The sequence below is a fragment of the Lactuca serriola genome, chromosome 4 (genome assembly GCF_051521515.1).
Source record: "Lactuca serriola cultivar US96UC23 chromosome 4, Lser_US96UC23_V15, whole genome shotgun sequence".
In the NCBI taxonomy this organism is placed as follows: Eukaryota; Viridiplantae; Streptophyta; class Magnoliopsida; order Asterales; family Asteraceae; genus Lactuca; species Lactuca serriola.
The window spans coordinates 90148946-90165170 of NC_136411.1; the positions used below are offsets into that span (position 1 = coordinate 90148946).

The 16225-nt window shown below is 43.6% G+C and overlaps 1 pseudogene; it reads right to left on the bottom strand.

Annotated features, from left to right (window-relative positions):
• Positions 1 to 937: 937 nt before the first annotated feature.
• On the bottom strand, positions 938 to 2188 carry LOC145098597 (protein CANDIDATE G-PROTEIN COUPLED RECEPTOR 7 pseudogene; annotated as a pseudogene).
• Between the last annotated feature and the right edge of the window lie 14037 nt (positions 2189 to 16225).

The following is a 16225-nucleotide window of genomic DNA, read 5'->3' on the forward strand; positions in this document are numbered from 1 at the left end:
TGACGGGCGGCGATAGTTTTTTTTTTCGTTCCCTGCTGGAGATCGTCACTGGAAGAGGAGGACCGGAGCTTAGTTCGTCTGCGATGCCGGAGCTCGACGAGATTGGTTTGTAGGTCTTTGATGGGTTTGCGTCTCAGAATGGCGTCGGTGGGGCAGGAGACGACCGTTGGTGTCGTCGGCGTCAGACGCAGATAAGATTGAACCGTCGTCGGAGGCCCTTCGTCGGCGTTGGAAGCGACTGAAGGTTCTTCGGCTGAGGTCGCCGTAGAGATTGAGCTGGAGATTCTTGAGGAAGAAGAAGACGCCCCACCCGAAAATGTTGTTGATCTCAGATGTCTTTTCTGTAACTTTCTCGTTTCCGAATGGTTGGTTGATTGAGAGGCAGCATGAACAGATGTATTTCTTGTAACTTTATGCAACATTTGAGTTGTAAATTGTAATTTTCGAAATTTGTACTAGGCAATGCCATTTCTTCTATCCCGTTTTTTTTACATAAAAGTAAAATGTGAATATTGTAAAATTCTGAATTCATTCTTTCAAAAATATCTTATGTATCTTGGTGAAAGAACAAACCATTTTGGGGCTTTTGACATGTATAAACATAAAAGCTGTGTTTACAAGCAACAAGTTTAGAAAATGAGACTAGCTTCTCTCTCTTTGGTGTGTGTTTGGTTCTGATTGGCAGAAATCGAAATGAAATCCTTTTTGTTTTCTGTTTGGTTTGATAAATGTAAAAAGATTACAGTATAAAAAAAAGTTCATGTTCCAAAAAAAGTCAAGTTTGAATAAAGGGGAGGAATGGCATAGAAACAACCCAAAAGTATGATAATTTGCAAAGCTAAATTACGATGGGAACTTCTGAAATCAACTAAAGCTACCCATCAACCTACCAGTAAAGAACAAAGCTAAAACTCAAACTTAAAACACTCAAATTGTTCTACGAAAAGCTACTTGAAACTCGCACACTAAAATAGGAAGAAGGGCTAATCTGGACTGCTTTTTTATCATCATCCTCATGATCAAGTGGCCTAAAAATGAAAAACATCACCACACATACCACAAGAATACTGATTTCCTGTACCCCATAATTCATCCATGCGGGAAATAATCCACGAACAAGAAACCTCGTAAAGAGCACGTATAAAAAAACCACAATCCCAAATAGGCACAACCTGACCAGATTCATAGCAGCATTCGCATCAGCCTCACGATTCTTCTTCAACGAGATAACTGACAACACTATAGGGACGAAAATAACAAAGCAACAGATGATATCTAAGCTTGTAGAACTATAGGTCCAACGTTCCCGGTATATATTATAAGGTCCGTCGAATTTCCATATCAATATAGAATCTACATTAGCCCAGACCTGAACTATGATCACAAACATCAAAATCACTATTTCACATTCTTCCAAATACGGCTTCCACAAACACCATCCAGTACCGATCAACGTGATCACGGTAAACAAAAGCACAGTCCTGATAAGCTGAAATATGTAAAATAAGCCATCGAATCCATGAGGAGTACCTGTAACCTTCACAAAATATAGATCGGCTGCCGCACATATAAGCTGAACATAATTCATAAGAAGTAACCCACCCATGAGTAAATGGATCCCGTGAAAACATCGTTTGTTCTTTATCCAAAACCCTAGAAAACGCAAATAAATGAAGGAGGAAAAGAAGTAAAGAAACGGAAGGTGCGTTAGCCCTGCTGATAAATAGTTTCTGGTAGTACCATCATCCATGTTGTAGAGCTCTGCACGGCCTTCCGTAGTCACAAAGGATTCGCCTTCGCCGTTGCAATTGACAAAGAAAAGTGAGTTCATACCCGGATGTGTGACAGGGTATGATTTGTTGAACGCATGGGAAAGATCTTGGAAAGTAAAGACGGCTGAGTTTAATTTGAAATCCAAAGGGCAAATACTAGTGTTTTGCTGGTCTTGCACCTCACGCCGTTGAAGGACGAAACCACTATGCGTAGGATCGAAGGAGGTGGAGGAGTTGACCGTCAGGGAAGATATATCGAAGGATACGTAACCGGCATGTGAGAATTCGAAATCCGAGAAAAAGATCATATGTCGATTATCAGAATAGAGATTCAGAGATATGATATCCGCAGTGGATGGTGCAGTTAAGAGGAAGAAGACGACAACGGAAGTGAGAATTTTTTCTAAAATTATCATTTTGGTTTACCGGTGCGGGCTAACGGCGAAGGAAGGCGGTAGTCCAGAAAAGGTGAAACCGTGAGAGTAGGAGGATTATCCGGTGGTCGCTGAAACCCTTTTAACACAAACAAATAAAGGATAAGAAAAACAGGGATAAAGATGAAAGTTTAAAATTTGAAAAATAAATAACTGGTGTGATGATAAAAGATTCTATACTCTCGATTGCCGTGTTGTATATTAGGAGTGAATCCCGTACTACTTTCAAATATTGGATTTAAAGCAAGATTTATAATTTTTTTTGAAAATGGCAAATATTATTAAAAAATGACCACCGTCTAGCAAGTTGCTAGACGGGGCCAAGAAAACAACAGATTACAATAGCAGTTACAACAAAGATCAATGATCTCAAATACAGCTTAGAGGACATGCAGACCATTCTACCCACTTGAGATTATAGTTTGTTCTCCTATGTTTTAGCCAAGGATACACCATTGAATTCACTCCATCTATAATCTTAGAGGGGGAAGTACGTATGTTTTTAAACATCCGGTTGCATCTCGATTTTCATATCAGCCATATAGTGCCAAAACATACGCTGATGAAGTTATTTCTCCTCTTCACACATGATCCCCAACTATTTAAAAAACTTATGAGTTCTCCAATATCATGGAGTTGCGGTTGAGGAATCGCACACCATTTAAACACCAACTCCCAAACTGCAGTCGCCATAGGACAACGTATCAGTATATGTGTCGTATCTTCATCCTCCTACAAACATTGTGAACATTTTGCTTCAACCCCTGGCACCCCTCTTCTTATCAGCGCCTTGTTGGATGGAATTCGACCAAGATTGGCTCTCCAAATGAAAGTTAAGACCTTGATTGGGATATCATGTATCCATGGTATAATCACATCACTACTCGTCGGTTCCATATTATCCAGTTTTGATCTAAGGTCATGTACGTGATATTTTCCATCATTCGATATGGTGCACTTCCAATTATCCAACCCGGATGTCGGGCGGAAATCACCGATAACAGTTAAAAGCGTTTGCAAACTCTGTACCTGATCATCCGTTGTTAAGGGCGATCTCCACTTCCACATTGGACTTGCCTCGTGTATCCTTTCCTTAATTGTACATGACTTTCGGTGCTCCATTTGAAACAGCTCAGGAAATCTCTTTCTTAAAGGTTCCTTATCACACCATGCATCCATCCAAAAGAGAGTGTCGCCACCCTCTTTAACATGTTTTCTTAAAATATCTTGAAAACTGATTCCAGCCTTTTCTAATTCCTTTATTACCCCTACTATGTTGTTCCATACACCAGGGATGGTTTTCTTTGAAAGTCTCTCTGCAGGTTTATTTTTTAAGTTATGAATTCCCATAACTACTCTTCGCCACAGTGCTGATGTGTTATTCTTCATGTCCCACAACCATTTAACTATTAATGCCAGTGTAACACCCAAAGTTTTGAAAGCCAAGAAAGTAAAGGAAACCCTAAATTTAAAGGGGACTCGGCGAGTCCAAGGAGGAACTCGGCGAGTCCGAGCGGGATCCAAGTGGATGAGTAAGTGACCGACTCGGCGAGTCGGCCAAGGTGACTCGGCGAGTCTGGTCTGTGCGAGGAAAGCCCTAATCCCGGGAGTTGTACCCTATTTAAAGGGTGTTATGTCCCTCCCTCAGCCCCCCATATCAACCCAGAGAACCTGTAAACCCCATAGTTTCGTGTGAGCTTCCATCCTTGAGAGAAATAGCCTTGAGAGGAAGGAACCTTGGGAAGGAACTTGAAGATCAAGAAGGTTGCTTCAAAGGAGAGGTGTGTGCTCGAGATCTTCTTCAGTTGTGTTCATCTTGGAGGTAATGAGCTGCCATTTTCCCTCCTTTGTATCTAGATCTATTTTGTCATGAGATTTGGGGGTTTTATGGTTGTTTGAGACCCAAATCGGGTTAGGGGCTTGGATGTGTGGTTGTCACTTCAGATCCGTTGTTGGGATGGCCCAATATTCATAAAGCATCAGGAGATGAGTAGTTGGTGAAGCCCTTTTGTCCCTAAACCAAACCCTAGTATGTTTTGAGCCTAGATCTCTTTAGTTATACGTAAAGTTTGCAACTTTACGTAGGGATTGAGCTTCGGATGTATGGATCTATGGTTTGGAGTCCCTGCATGACTCAAAAGTCCTCTGCATGTTTGGAGATCTGAATGGACTCGACGAGTCCTTTGAGTAGACTCGGCGAGTAGCTTGAAGATGAGGAGGAACTCAACGAGTGGGATGAACAGCTCGTCGAGTCGGATGAAGATGGGCATGAACTCGGCGAGTTGGATGAACAACTCGGCGAGTTGGTTGAAGATTGTCTTGTACTCGGCGAGTCTGTTCTTAGACTCGACGAGTCAGGTCGCGTGGTCCCAAACCCTTCGAGTTAAGACCCGAGTCAGCGAGTCGAGCCAGGACTCAGTGAGTTGGACAGGACAGGAATCGGGAATCAGCAGACTCGGCAAGTCAAGGGCTGACTCGGCGAGTCAAGTCGCGATTAGAAGGACTCTGAGCCTAAGAACTCGGCGAGTCAGTATGTGGACTCGGCGAGTAGGGTTGACCTGGAAGGTTGACTTTGACCAGGATTTTGACTTGGACTAGAGTTGACTTGGTTGACTGTCGGGGGTCAGTTAGACTAAGTGTTTCATTGATGTTGATAGCTCGGGAAGCAAGTAGAGCAGGAGTTCCGTGAGTTGTCGGGCAGCGGCCAGTGGGATCAGCAGCAAGATCAGCCAGTGCAGGTGAGTTTCCCTTTGTGTGAATGGGTCTACGGCCACAATGTCGGCCCATGTAGTTATGAGTAGAAGTCCCGGGGGTTAGCCCTAGGCACAGTATGCTAGCATGATATTCGGACGAGGTCCAATGATAGAGGGCGGGTGCCCAAGGAATGGTTTATGTGATAGTTTATACTTGTTGTCTGTGTGATACTTGTATGTGCCTGGTAGGGAGGTGGGTGAGGGCAAGGTCCCGCACCTTACCAATAGCAGAGTATGGATGGTGTTCCACATCTCAGTAGCAGCTGATCAGGGGCGAGGCCCAAGTTAGGAAAGGGTGAGTGTGGGCTAGGCCCGTATCTCACTATCAGTAGGAGTATGGACGGGGTTCCATGACTCATCAGTAGCAGGATACGGGCGGGGCCCAGAGATAGGCGAGGCCTTAGAGCAAGAACTGTTAGTATATGTTTAGCTTATGTGTTGTTATGTGATATGTGTATGTCCTTTATTATGTTAGTGGGCGGGGCCCTGAGACAGGCGGGGCCTAAGTAAAACAAATCTGTATCCGAGCGGGGCTCGAAGCCAGGCGGGGCCTGGAGCGGCGGGGCCGTTGTAGCGGGCGAGGCCCGTGGTAAGGGGCGAGGCCCAGAATAGCGGGCGTGGCCCAGTATTTGCAGTTTGTGTTAGTTGCAGCTAGATAGAGGGTGTGGCCCAATATGTGCAGTGCATAGTTATGTGCATGGTATGTGGTAGGGTGGGGAACTCACTAAGCTTCGTGCTTACGGTTTTCAGTTTTGTTTTCAGGTACTTCTGGTAGCTGATAATGGAGCTCGGGGTGATCGCATGGCACACACCATAGGATTGTCAACCTGGGAATGTTTTACTCTGATAATGAACATGTGTTTTGAAAACTATTATGTTAATTATGCTTTGAATCAATGATTTTACTTTAAGTAATATTTTATTAAAAGAAATTTTTAGTCTTAAATTTTGGGTCGTTACAAGTTGGTATCAGAGCCTTGGTTTGAGGGATTCGGACATGCTCTCGGGTGTGTCTGAACTCAAAATGGGGAATTGGTATGAAAGTTTTCAAAACGAAAAGACAGTTTTGTAAAAAGAGGGTTTTGAGAAGGAAAATGGTTTTAGAAAAACACAAAGAATTAAGAAAGAAAAGAACTTTGAAAAGAGAAAATGGGTGTGGTGCATGCAATCAGCCGAGCTCAAGTAAGTACCCCAAAATACCCATACAAGTTTATGATTTTATTATCAGTTAGTAGAACTGCATGCTAGAATAGGGCTAAGGATCTAGGAAGGATGCCTTATATGCCTGATTATGTGTTTTGCGCTGCATGTTAATGCTGATTAGACAGTAGTAGGATAGCCTGTTTAGGTTATGCCTGATGTTATGAGTTGTGCTGCATGCTAGTTCAGATTCTTGCTATGTGAATATGATTGCTTGTGTATGTTATGGTTAGCTTTTCCCTTGTCCGAATGCTGCTTGCTTTGTGCATTGTGGGATTTTGAGTGATGGGAGTTAGCTATTAGGTGGATATCTCACGTCACATGTAATCAGGGTTGTATAATCTCAGAGTGCTGGATTTGGCCCTATTTCGCAGCTCTCGTTTGAGTCTAACCGTTGTAGGGACGAGTCTTTTACTCGAAGGATTATATGAGCCTCGTCACATGTGATAGTATCCAGGTAATGGCTAATTGGCATCGCGAGGAAGCCTCCAACAGCTGAGGACTGGTTTGAGTTGAGTCAGAGGTTTCCCTAGGGTAAGCCTAGGATGAGGTAATGCTGGGAGCAGTAGTAGTGGCTAAGGGATCTGGTGGAGTCAAGACAATTCCTGAGGAAAGTATGGATAGATGTGGAAGGTAGTATGGGCCCGTACTACTGAAAGCAGAGGCTCCGTACTCGATTCGGGAAGGGCCGAGACAAGACCGGAAACCTGGTAGGGTATGTTTGATCTCGCATCAGTGATAAGCATTTTGATAGTGACTATGTTGTATGTGCAGTATGGTGACGTTGCGAGAGAGACCAGCGGGCGGATCAGGCGCCGGGGAAGGATCAGGCTCGGGTTCAGGGTCCGAGCAGCTCGAAGAGCGGATGAGGGAGTTGATATCAGCTGAGGTTACGCGTAGTATTCTAGATCAGACTCCTGTGATCTTTGGCACGGTCAAGGAGGGCATACTGGAGATTTTAGACGAGAGGCTGGGAGCCTTCCGTACTGAGATGATGGCTTTGTTGGGAGTGCGTACTCTGACATTCCGAGAGTTCAGGGCCTGCGGGGCATCAGATTATCATGGGGCTAGGGATCCCATTGCTAGCAGCAGATGGTTGGCCGATGTTGCCAACGCCTTCCGTACGAGCAAGTGTCCCGAGGGGGACAAGGTTAGACTCGCCTCCTGTCTTCTGAAGGACAAAGCGAGGGATTGGTGGGAAGAGATTGGTCATGCCCTGGGAGATGATGCCGCGTTGGATGCGATGACATGGAGTGATTTCTTGGCCAGGTTTAGAGCGGAGTTCTCACCGACTATTGAGGTGCAGCAGCTGGCACGAGAGTTTCAGGATTTGAGGCAGACTACTGAGACTGTGGCGGAGATCACTGCCAAGTTCAGGGAGAGGGCTCTTCTCGTACCGCAGTATGTCACAGATGAGGAGATGAAGAAGGCCCGATACCATGAGATGTTAAGGGCTGACATCAGGGAGTTCGTGAGCAGGTCCGACTGCAAAACCTTGGAGGATATGATTTCTCGGGCCAGGGAAAGGGTAATTGATTTGGAGCAGATTCGGAAAAGGAAGCCAGATGAGGTTCAGATAGCTACGGGTTCGGGCAAAAGGCCCAAGGGATCGGATTCGAGATCGAGGGATTATCAAGACCGCAGTCGATGCGGAAAGTGTGGCAGGGCGCACGGGGGCGTGTGCAGGAGTGGTAGCGGTGGTGAGTCTGGCTACTTCAAGTGTGGTCGGAATGGTCATTTTCAGCAGGGATTGCACTGTTACCGCCGCGCATGGATCAGACTTGATATGTTTTCATTGCAACCAGCGGGGCCACAAGAAGGCTCAGTGCCCCAGTTTGTCTTCGGCAGGACGGGTGATGGCACCCGCCCCTGCAACTTTGAGGATCGCGGATGGCCGTCAGGGCCGGGTAGAGGCACCTGCAGTAGGGAGCAGGGCTTTTCAGATGACGACCTTGGAGGCGCGAGCACCGCCGGACGTTGCAGGTATGCAATTTCCCATTTCCAGTTCTTTTATTTGTGCATGATTTCATTGTTATGGTTCTGCATCAGTAGCGGTAAAAGTATTTTATTTGATTGGTTGATTGTGATCGAGTTATATGCCATCTGCATACCGTGGATATTTGTATGATAGTTAGGGGATGTGCCCTATCGAAGAAGGTTTCGTAGGATGCAGTAGCTGTAGCATGCTGGGGTGGAACGTGGTATGTCTCGCTAGATCAGGGTCGTGTAGTGTCAGAGATGGATTGGTTAGATCCCTAGCTATGGTAAGCTTGGGTTCCTCAGCAGATTGATTATGGAATGGTAGCAAGGATTTGGTTTTCTCTTTGAGCATTGAGCAACAAGGGGTAAGCAGGATCAAAGTGGGGGAGCACCCTTCGAGTAAGCCAGGGTAGGAGCACGCAGACCCAGAAGGAGTGCGCAACCTCCAATGAGGAAAGGAAGTAGTTCAGCGTTCGATGGATTGAGGATTTCAGGGTTGGGAGTTCGAGAAACTCCCCATCAGCTAGAGCGTGTGTCGGTAATGGTTAAGTTCGTGGTTGGGAATTCAGGTTGTGGATCGCCCTTATGACTCGCGGGAGTCGGAAAGAGAATCTTGGGAGCTAGTGGCACGTGGGTGCCTTCGTTTTAGCAGTCAGTAGTGGAAGTGTTGTAAGACTACAGGGCAGCTGTAGCAATCACTAGCTGTCAGCATTGGGTGGTGAGGTAAGACTACGGGTAAGCCGTAGCACTCCTTAGTAGATTTGTTATCGGAGTTGGGGCGAGCCCCTTATCTCCTAGTGATCAGTTAGGGATCGAGAGTGGGTAGTAGATGCGAATGTTAGGGAGTTGCCTGTTTAGCCCTAGAAAGGTGAGACCTTGGGAGAGGCCGCTCCAGGATATAGTGGGTGAGACCCGTGGGTGAGGCCCGTATGAGACTAGCAGTTTAGGTGAGGTCTGAGAGCAGGGTTGCTCAGTAGTATGGTCGGGTGGGACCCGTGGGCGAGGCCCGAGCGAGAGTGGTTAGACTAGTGGGACTAGGAGGATAGAGGCGGGTGGGACCCGTGGGCGAGGCCCGAGAGTTTTAGCAGCACAGGTGGGACCTGGTAAGGACCTTAGGGTCGAGATAGGGGATCGAGGATCCCAGGATTGTGGCGCCGGAATGGCGGTAGATTGAGCAGTGCTAAGGGGTTGGAGTCCTTCCGGACGTCGCTGAGAGCGACTAAGGGATGTGCTGGATCAGCAATCGGTGGGAGCCGGTAAACCAGATATGGATAGGGTGGTAGGGACCAGGGTGGTCTCAATTCATCCGGAAGTTGGAAAAAGAACAGCAGTACCGCCAAGCAGTGGCAGTGTGGGTATGCAACGTTGGTTGAATCCAGTTGGTTGATCGAGAGGTGTTAGGCACCAAGTTTTGGCAGGGAGGAGCGTCAGTGGTTACTGGCGGTGATGACCCGTACTGGATTTAGCGGGAATAAGGGATTGGTGAAGATGGAATCTTCACAGTGACTGAGGAGACAGTTAGTTTGGAGCGTCGCCTTGGGAAGGCAAGGGAATTGCGTGAGGAAAGAAGGGGTGAACTCCTATAGGTCCAGTTGCGGTACTCGGAAGGTACCAGAGGGATTGTCAGTTGGGTAAATTGTGTTTCCAGAATATTCAGGGTTGGAGTTGACCCGAGATGATTGTCCGTAAGGATCGATGCTGGTCAGAATGATCAGGAGGAAGACCAGCGAGGGTAGGCAGCTGATGTTGGATTAATTGGTGGGGTATTTGAGGCAGATCAGGCGGTGGGCCATGGCAAACTTCGAGGATGAAGTTTAGTTTAAGTGGGGGAGAGTTGTAACACCCAAAGTTTTGAAAGCCAAGAAAGTAAAGGAAACCCTAAATTTAAAGGGGACTTGGCGAGTCCAAGGAGGAACTCGGCGAGTCCGAGCGGGATCCAAGTGGATGAGTAAGTGACCGACTCGGCGATTCGGCCAAGGTGACTCGGCGAGTCTGGTCTGTGCGAGGAAAGCCCTAATCCTAGGAGTTGTACCCTATTTAAAGGGTGTTATGTCCCTCCCTCAGCCCCCATATCAACCCAGAGAACCTATAAACCCCATATTTTCGTGTGAGCTTCCATCCTTGAGAGAAATAGCCTTGAGAGGAAGGAACCTTGGGAAGGAACTTGAAGATCAAGAAGGCTGCTTCAAAGGAGAGGTGTGTGCTCGAGATCTTCTTCAGTTGTGTTCGTCTTGGAGGTAATGAGCTGCCATTTTCCCTCCTTTGTATCTAGATCTATTTTGTCATGAGATTTGGGGGTTTTATGGTTGTTTGAGACCCAAATCGGGTTAGGGGCTTGGATGTGTGGTTGTCACTTCAGATCCATTGTTGGGATGGCCCAATATGTCATAAAGCATCAGGAGATGAATAGTTGGTGAAGCCCTTTTGTCCCTAAACCAAACCCTAATATGTTTTGAGCCTAGATCTCTTTAGTTATACGTAAAGTTTGCAACTTTATGTAGGGATTGAGCTTCGGATGTATGGACCTATGGTTTGGAGTCCCTGCATGACTCAAAAGTCCTTTGCATGTTTGGAGATCTGAATGGACTCGACGAGTCCTTTGAGTAGACTCGGCGAGTAGCTTGAAGATGAGGAGGAACTCGACGAGTGGGATGAACAGCTCGTCGAGTCGGATGAAGATGGGCATGAATTCGGCGAGTTGGATGAACAACTCGGCGAGTTGGTTGAAGATTGCCTTGTACTCGGCGAGTCTGTTCTTAGACTCGACGAGTCAGGTCGCGTGGTCCCAAACCCTTCGAGTTAAGACCCGAGTCAGCGAGTCGAGCCAGGACTCAGTGAGTTGGACAGGACAGGAATCGGGAATCAGCAGACTCGGCGAGTCAAGGGCTGACTCGGCGAGTCAAGTCGCGATTAGAAGGACTCTGAGCCTAAGAACTCGACGAGTCAGTATGTGGACTCGGCGAGTAGGGTTGACCTGGAAGGTTGACTTTGACCAGGATTTTGACTTGGACTAGAGTTGACTTGGTTGACTGCCGGGGGTCAGTTAGACTAAGTGTTTCATTGATGTTGATAGCTCGGGAAGCAAGTAGAGCAGGAGTTCCGTGAGTTGTCGGGCAGCGGCCAGTGGGATCAGCAGCAAGATCAGCCAGTGCAGGTGAGTTTCCCTTTGTGTGAATGGGTCTACGGCCACAATGCCGGCCCATGTAGTTATGAGTAGAAGTCCCGGGGGTTAGCCCTAGGCACAGTATGCTAGCATGATATTCGGACGAGGTCCAATGATAGAGGGCGGGTGCCCAAGGAATGGTTTATGTGATAGTTTATACTTGTTATCTATGTGATACTTGTATGTGCCTGGTAGGGAGGTGGGTGAAGGCGAGGTCCCGCAGCTTACCAATAGCAGAGTGTGGATGGTGTTCCACATCTCAGTAGCAGCTGATCAAGGGCGAGGCCCAAGTTAGGAAAGGGTGAGTGTGGGGCTAGGCCCGTATCTCACTATCAGTAGGAGTATGGACGGGGTTCCATGACTCATCAGTAGCAGGACACGAGCGGGGCCCAGAGATAGGCGAGGCCTTAGAGCAAGAACTGTTAGTATATGTTTAGGTTATGTGTTGTTATGTGATATGTGTATGTCCTTTATTATGTTAGTGGGCGGGGCCTAAGTAAAACAGATCTGTATCCAAGCGGGGCTCGAAGCCAGGCGGGGCCTGGAGTGGCGGGGCCGTTGTAGCGGGCGAGGCCCGTGGTAAGGGGCGAGGCCCAGAATAGTGGGCGTGGCCCAATATTTGCAGTTTGTGTTAGTTGCAGCTAGATAGAGGGTGTGGCCCAATATGTGCAGTGCATAGTTATGTGCATGGTATGTGGTAGGGTGGGGAACTCACTAAGCTTCGTGCTTACGGTTTTCAGTTTTGTTTTCAGGTACTTCTGGTAGCTGATAATGGAGCTTGGGGTGATCGCATGGCACACACCATAGGATTGTCAACCTGGGAATGTTTTACTCTGATAATGAACATGTGTTTTGAAAACTATTATGTTAATTATGCTTTGAATCATTGATTTTACTTTAAGTAATATTTTATTAAAAGAAATTTTTAGTCTTAAATTTTGGGTCGTTACAGCCAGGTTAAAAGCTCGCAGGGAACCTAATCCCAAACCCCCTTTTTCTTTTGGAGCAATGACCTTCTCCCGTGAAACCCATGATATTTTATACTTATTATCACCTCCACCCCAAAGAAATTGTCTACGGATTTTTTCAAGTATTTCAATGACACCTGCCGGGGCAACAAAAATTTACATGTAATATGATGGAAGGCTACCGAGAACAGCCTTAGCCAAGGTCAATCTACCTCCAAATGAGAGATTTTTTGCTTTCCATGGAGAAAGCTTGGAATAAAATCTGTCAATTATGGGTTTCCAGTGCTTTTTTAACTTCATATTCGCCCCCACTGGTATCCCAAGATACGTGAACGACAGAGAAGCAGGTCCACATCCTAATGGTGCAGCCCATCGAGTGATTTCCTGCGTGTCAACTTCAATACCAAACACCCTTGACTTTGAAAAATTAACTTTCAATCCCGATGCTACTTGAAAACATCTCAACACCCTTGCAAGGTTTTTAATATTATCTTGATTCCATTCTCCTACAAATAGTGCATCGTCGACATAAAACAAATGTGAGATAGTTGTTTCCGAGTGTGGAACTTTGATTCCTCGAAAAATCCCCTTTTGACATGAGTTTATGGAAATCTCACGATAATTGTTAGGGTGTTAGGTTTGAGACTTAAGTATTACATGAGTTTAATTTTGAAAAAAAATAAATATGAAATTTTATCAATTTGAGAAATTTGAATTTATAAAAGAAATCAGAAAAATTTTGAATTATTAAAAATAACGAGGCTTTTATACATTGAATACTTTACATATATAAATCTTTTCTAATAAATATCTTATATATATTATCTTATATATTAAATGTGAAATTTTAATTTAATACGATAAAAGGACAAGTGGAAAATGAAATTTTCAAAAATTCTAAAAAATATCATGTGTCCAAATGAAGAAGAAATAGACATGTTGCAAAAATATTTTAATTTATTAATGAAGATTATTAGAGAAGATTCAACTAGGTGTTGCGCAAAAACAAAGGTTTTGGTTTGTTTTTAATTAATACGTAATCATGAGTTTTTGGACTTTTGCAAAGAACTAACTTTAAATTAAGAAAAGTTGAGGGTAAAGTATGTACAAAAGGTCTAATTGTGAGATAAATGTTGATAAGTTAATAATAATAATAATAGTTATATATTTGTGGAAATCTACAAATTAGTCACAAACTTTAATAAAAATGTTTAAAAGAGTTCTAATTTTTTTTAACGGAGAAGTCTTATTATTTTGAGAATTCATATAATATGTCATTGACTGTCCAAATATATATATATATATATATATATATATATATATATATATATATATATATATATATATATATATAAAATAAAATAAAATAAAAAAAAATTGTTAATTTGGACAAATTGTTAAATAATCGAGACTTTTCTGTTAAAAAAAAAAACTTTTAGGACTTTATTGAAAATTTTCCCAAAAATTCGGGACTTTTCTATAGATTTCCCTATATCAATGGTGGTGATCGAACAAGCTAAGAGTGTTTTGATTTGGCTTCTTATTGGGTACAAAGGTGTACGGGGTCCAAAATATCCAATTAGCATGTTTGATATCCCTTTTAAAATGGTGGGCTCGGTCCATGAATCTTTGTTGATTCGGTCCCCTATGTAACGTTGAAGAACTGTAACTGTGACAACCGACTATTCTAAGTCAACAAAAGTCAATCAAGTCAACAAAAGTCAAACAAGTCAACAAAAGTCAAATGGTTAAGACAAAACACTTTTACACCTTGCTTTTAGGGTTCTCGGTTTTGTGACCGAAAAACCTTGAGATTTCGGTTGTGATGGACCAAAATCACATGCCAGGATCGAAATCTTAACTAAACTGAAATCATACCTAGATCAAAATCATACCTAGACCGAAATCACATGTGATTTCGGTGGTTTAAAGGTGATTTCGATGGTGCATAGGCCGAAATCACCAATTTGATTCAATAGTGCTGAAATGTGATTGGTAGATCCTTTTCGCAAGATGATAGATTACATATACCAATGCAAACATCACTTTACCCCCCCCCCCCCCCCCCCAAACCCATAAATAGGGTCGAAAACCCCTTCATAATCCACATATACATGTTCAAGTTTCTCCACTTTTCTCTCAAGAGCAAGTCTTATGTCTTCAAATCTTCATAAGTGTCCCAGATAACATCTTCAAACAATTCCTAGGAGACTAAATCTTCAAGATAGTTCTTAAGAATTGTTGTAAGTATTCCTTATATAATCTAGTGTTTATACGACACTTTCTTGATAATTCATCTCATTTACGCACATTGTCGTGTGTTTTAAACTATTAGGATACAATCACTTTCAAGTGTTCTTAGCTTGAAGATCTTCACCGTCGCTTTTTATCCAACCACGATCACACTCAAGGTGAGTTCATACCCCTGCATTTTCAAGATTTTCGTGTTTTAGGGGGAGGGTACAAGTTAAACACAAGAGAACTTGTGTTAATATACAAAATCGTGACTTATGTTTTCTTACATTTTATGTAAAAATGCTAAATACATGAAATAATGTTACTACCAAGCTTATGAATATTTTTCATGCAAAGTTTACTAAAAATACAAAGATTTTCATTAAATGGAACATACATTATAAACTATAATAGATATAGTTTATGGGTCATTTAGCCTATTTTACAGTTTGAAATACAACACAAAATAATTATTTAAAGGCATAATTATTTTGCACTATGTAACTACTATGGAACGATAATACTTCCACATACAAAAGGGTTTTCATTACACTATACGTAAACCGTTAATACATTTTATGAGACAAGTCTTCAAGTACTTACTAGAGTACCTACAAAAGTTATGTATTATAACCAAAATTTCCCATAAGAGAGTGTGATACTTGTGTATAAATCTATACGTGACTGACAATCCCGCACCTAAAATTATAGTTATAGTTAGACTGGTAGGTCTGGGGTGACAAATGTCTCTTGCTTCAAGGCTTAGAAGTACCTACACGAGAAGTACCACGCCTTCCTAGACCCCCATGTGGATGAAAAACAGGAAGTGAAAGACATCAATGATATTCCATAAGTCCGTAACCTTTCCGATGTATTCCCAGAAGACCTTCCGGGACTACCACCCGTACGACGAGTCAAGTTCAAAATCGACTTAATCACAGAAGCAACCCCTGTAGCAAAGTCTCTATACAGACTAGCCCCAGTAGAAATACAAGAATTGTCTAGTCAAATACACGAAGTATTAAGACAGTGGATTCATTGAATCAAGCTCCTCACCCTGGGGAGCGCCAGTCTCACTCGTGAAGAGGAAAGATGAACTCGTTAGGAAGAGGACTGACTACCAGGAATTGAACAAGCTTACCCTCAAGAATTAGTACTCGTTATCCTACAAGAAATTGTCTGTTTCGGCAAATTACATGGACCTGATTCTTTTCAAAGTTTGATTTACGATCAGGGTACCATCTACTTAGAGTTCAGGAAGAAGATGTCCCTATAATAGCATTCAAAAGTTGATATGGATATTACAAGTTTGTAAGTTATGCCATTCGGATAGACAACCATAACTGTTATAAGTGCAATCAGCCGGAGTATTTTAGGAAGGACTGCCCGCAACTAAAGAATCGAGGGGGAAATGGAAGGGTACCTATGATCATTGCAGGAGAGGCTCTCCCGGAACCACATGTGGTTATCAGTACATTTCATAACAACAATGTTTAGGCTTCGGTATTTATTAACGCTAGTGCCAAATAAAGCTTATCGATCATAGGTTTTGAAACGCAACAAAACATGAAAACTACTCAGTAGCTATGGAAAAAGTAGTCGTAATTACTTTCTCGCCCGAGTTAATCACATCATTCATATGGAAACTAAGGACCCTTTCTGGTAGTCTATGATTACTTAGTGTATACGTTAGGGTTATTTACATAATTAAGATTCTACA